The sequence below is a fragment of the Chrysochloris asiatica genome, unplaced genomic scaffold, assembly GCF_000296735.1.
Source record: "Chrysochloris asiatica unplaced genomic scaffold, ChrAsi1.0 scaffold00066, whole genome shotgun sequence".
NCBI classification, from domain to species: Eukaryota; Metazoa; Chordata; class Mammalia; order Afrosoricida; family Chrysochloridae; genus Chrysochloris; species Chrysochloris asiatica.
Genome location: NW_006408584.1, coordinates 15104697 through 15109901, shown reverse-complemented (window position 1 = coordinate 15109901; position 5205 = coordinate 15104697).

The following is a 5205-nucleotide window of genomic DNA, read 5'->3' as shown; positions in this document are numbered from 1 at the left end:
GGTCTGCAACATGACTCTAGTTTTATAGAGCCACAAATATATTAAACATAACAGCCATTCATTCAAAAAGATCTGGATTTACTTTACCTTGTTTCTATTATCCAGGGGAAAAGTGCAAATTGCTCCATTTTGTTTTCCCTTATGCAACATTTCCTAAGGGTGTTTAGTTGCATGGCTGCTCAGGAAGGTAAAATTTCCCTCTGTTACATCAGTAATACAAGCAATGTAATGAATGAAACCATAACTTACATAAAAGTCATATGTTAGAACTGATACCATTTAGTTTATTGTAGAGATTAGAAATAAATCATTGAGCAACATAGAGGTTTGTTTACATGTTTCTTTGGGATGCTAAGTATTTGTGGAATTAAAATGCACTTCTATACTCTTGTTTTTAAGTCTGTGGTGTTCTTCAAATTTAACTCATAATAAAAGAACACAATTTGATACTGAGGAACATATAAAAAGAAATGTGAACTTTTTGCTGCTTCTGTTTGTGTTCTGAATTTCAGTTTATAAAATCAGATGGATTGAAGAGTTACTTAAGCATTTAAACACTCAAATGAGACCAGCAATTTTCTATTAGTGTTTAAGTTTTTCCACTCCTGTTAAATTCATGAAAATTCCATGTGTTTGGGTTAAATAAACATATATAAAAATCTTTGGGCCCTCCCCTCTTTATACATAGACCAAATTATTTTTGTCCTAAATAAAAAAATGACACTTTTTAATTGTTCTTCATTATTAAGGGCATTTGCTAAATGACAAAGATGTATAATAAAATCTGATGTGAATTACATTAAAAAAAAAAAGTTCTTGTGCAGCAGATTTGCTTAATGCAATACGTCATTTGATTTCTTAACTGCTACTTCCATGAGTGTTGATAGTTGATCCAAGAAGAACGAAGTCCTTGACAACTTCAATCTTTTCTCCATTGATAAGAATGTTGTTTATTGGTCCAGTGGTGAGGATTTTTGTTTCTTTACATTGAGATGCAATCCATACCTGAGGCTGTGCTCTTTGATCTTCATCAGTAAATATTTCAAGTCTTCTTCACTTTCAGCAAGCAAGGTTGTATCATCTGCATATCGCAGGTTGTTTATGAGTCTTCCTCCAATCCTGATGCCACATTTGTCTTCATAGAACCCAGCTTCTCGTATTATTTGCTCAGCATACAGGTTGAATAAGTATGGTGAAAGAATGCAGCCCTGTCGCACATCTTTCTTAATTTTAAACCATTCAGTGTTCACATGTTCTATGTGAACAACTTCCTCTTGGTCCATGTACAGATTCCTCATAAACACAATTAAGTGTTCTGGAATACTCATACTTCTCAATGTTGTCCATAGCTTGTCATGATCCACATACTCGAAAGCCTTTGTGTAGTCAATAAATCACAGGTAAACATTTTTCTGATATTCTCTGCTTATCTGCATAGATAATGATAATTTTCTTTCCCCAGTGTGCTATGTCTTGTTATAAGGAAGAAAAGTTGTTTCTTTCTTAAGAAAAAAAAGTTATTTGGTGATCAAACCACAACCATGAAAAAGAAGAAAGAAAAAAAGATTTATGGAAAGTAGGACAATTATAGTTATTAAAGAAATGTGAAAGTCTGATACCGTAAGAAACTTTTTGCATTTTTATATAGGGTAATCAAATATGAAAATGCTTAGGAGGATTAATTTAATGAAGGTGATTCAGTTGCTGAAGCCTATAAAAATGCAATATGCTGAGGATGGCTTTAATATCTGATATATACAAATTGCTGATGGGTAAAAAGAATAATTGCATAGGCTTTTAGGAACTCTGGAATTTATAGTTAGAACAAAAATTCTTGATGAGTACTTTATATGCCATGAAATGTTGGGTTATGAAGTAACAGTCTGTTTATGCACTCTGTCACACTCACTGGTCAGAAAAAACAATACCTTTCAGCTATTAGCATTGAAATCACTCTAAATTTAGTCTCCTTTCTGTAGAGTATGCAATGCTTAGATATTAAACCTTAACTTTAACACTCAAAACTATTGAGTGGTGGTGGTAGTGATGTGCCTTGATATTGATTACAACTCATGGCGACCCTGTATAGAATTGTTGAGGCTATAAATCTTTAAGGGAGCAGAAAGCTTCATCTTTCTCCCTGTGAGTAACTGATAGGTTTGTACTACTAACCCTGTGGTTAGCAGCCTAACTCGTTACCCACTATGCTACCAGAGCTCCTTTTATTTTGAATGTTGCTGTTGTTAAGTGACTTTGAGTCAATTCAGACTCATAGTGACCCTGTATAGGGTTTCCAAGTAACAGCTCCTGAATTTGAACTGCTGACCGTACAATTCAAACTGACCATGTGGTCCAGTGCATCATTCCACAGCACCATACCAGGACTCCTTTATATTGAATAGAGTGTCACAAAATAAAACAACTGCAATGTTAAAATTGGGAAATTAATTTGTTAGGAAGAGGAATTGTAGCAAAGCCAGTGTCACTTGCCAGGGTACAAATTTCATAAAAACAAAAAAACAATTGTCAGTCTCTTTTGTGGTTAAGTTGGGATCATATACTGATGACGTGTCAATTAAAAGTTACTTCTAACACACTCTCTCTTTCTTTTTATTTCTTTCATTTCTCTATCTTTTTTTAAAAAATTGTGTTTGGGTTGAAAGTTTGCAAATGAAATTTCCATTCATCAGTTTATAAACTTTTTGTATCATGATGTTGATTGTATTCCCCACAATGTAACATCCCTTTCCCCACTTCCTCCCTATGTTCCCTTTCCATGTGCCCTTATTTCCTGCTCTTTCCTGACTTCTGAACTTTCTCTCAGTGCAAATACTGCCTATTCGGTCCTAGAGTTTATTGTTTTAAGGAATGTGTTCCTCCCTGGTGTTATTATTTACTTTATAGGTTGGTCTATTGTTTAAATAAAAGCTTCTATATGGGGATGAGTTCATGTCTGAATTTGAAGAGAGTTTAACTTCCACAACCTTGGGAGTTCTACAAGTTTCTATCAGTCCAGTAATTTGGTCTTCCTTATGATTTTCAGGTTTCACATTTTCTCCCACTCAATCCAAGATTGAGTCAGAGTGTTCAGTAGCAGCAGCTGGACACCATCTAGTTCTGGTCTCTGGGTTATAAAGACTATGGCTCAAGTGATCCATTAGATAGTTGGACTAACTGTTCTCTTGCATCTTTGATTTTCTTCATTTTTCTTTTTTTCTGATGGAAAGAGACCAGTAGTTGCATCTTAGCCACTCAAAAGCTTTTAAGACCTCATTCACTACTCAGCAAAATAGGATATAAAACTGTGTCTTTGTGGACTATGTTTTGACAATGGACCTGAGTCTATGGCCCTAAGTTCCCAAGTCCAGTGGCTCATTTCCTTAAAATATACAAAATTCACATCAGAATCAGACTCAGACTTGGTACATACACAGGGTTATTACGAGTTGGAATTGACTCAATGGCACTTAATTAAAAAATGACATAATTAATATGTTAATCCTAAAGGAAAAAGTGAACTACATTCAAGAATGGATAAGTAATATAAACAGAGAGGTGTAAAGTCTGAGAGGGTTAATAAGAAATGTTAGAAAGGCCTTTGAAGGTTTTTTCAGAAGATTGGACACAGTGTTAAAAAATGATGAGTGACGTTAAAAATAGGATAATAGCTAACAAACTGAAATGCAAGGGAGAAAATAAAATAGGGGCAATTTCAAAAGAAGAAATATACTCATAAATGGAATATCAGAAGGTAAAAAAATATGATATTATAAGAAGTATTTGAATAAAAATCTGAGAATTTCCCAAAATTAATGGCAAATACCTATTCCCAGACATAAAAAACTCGAAGAACACCAACAAATCTACATCTATGAAAGTATTAAACTGCACTAAATCTACAAAGAACAAATTTTTGGGGAAAAACCAAAACCCTAAATCTTGCTTTTTCTTTACTATTTAGAAGCAAGAATGAGAATTACTGTGAATTTCTTATTTAAAATTATGAACCAAAAGATAATGAAGCAAATTGTTAAAAACAAAAACCATTAAGCTACGCTTGAATGCTCAGGAAAATATTCCTGAAAAATAATAGAGAAATAAAGATTCTCTTAGACAAATAAAACCTGAGAATTTAACACAAACAGATCTTCCCTGCAAAAACGTCATAAGAGGTTCTTGAAGAGAAGTAAAATGATACAGATCAGAAATGTGGAGATAACTGGAGAACATAAATAAGTAGTAAGTGAGGTAAATAAGCCTTTTGTGTATTGTTTTGTATTGATCTTACTAAAGGTTATGCTGTACTTAATGTTTATTATAAATGTAGGTATCAGAGCTTCATTTTTCCCCCCACTGTTCCTATTTTTGTTCCTTTTGCTCACTTTGGGCTTCACTAAGTACTTGCCTGGAGTCCCGGTGTAGCGCTGTGGGTTAATGCGCCAGACTATAAAACCAGTTAAACTGCAAGGTCGGCAGTTCAAGCTCCCAGCTACTCCTTGTAAACCCTATATAGTATTGCTATATAGGTTGTAATCAACTCAATGGCATTTAACAACATCAACAAGTACTCCTCTGCACTAAGAGAATTCATCAAGGAGTCATAATCATGAGGCTATTGCAATTCTAATGCATTGTAATTTTACTGGAGTTTTATTGGTATAGTGGTAAGATGTGAAGGAGGAAAGTGTCCTATAGTTTTATAGTTAAATCTAAGCATCTTTTAGTGGATTTGTGTTCTCAGTTTGTAACATTCACTATGTTGTTGTTGTTGTTGGTAGTTTTGAACTGCTGACCATGAGATTAGCAGCCTGATTCATAACCGCTATGCTACCAGAACTCCTTGTTGCTGTTAGGTGCCATCAAGTCAGTACCAACTCATAGAGACCCTATGCAAAACAGAACAAAACACTGCAGGATCCTGGGTCAACCTCACAATTGTTACAATGCTTGAGCTCATTGATGCTGCCACTTTGCCAATTATCTCGCTGGGGGGTCCTCCTCTTTTTCTCTGACTGGACACCTTACCAAACATGATATCCTTCTCAAGCTGCATTTCTTCCAACACAGATCTGTTGGTTCTTTTGGCAGACCATGGCACTTTCAATATTCTCCTCCAACACCATAACTCAAATGCATCAATTATTCTATGGTCTTCCTTATTCACTGTCCAACTTACACATGCATATGAGGTTACTAAAAATACCA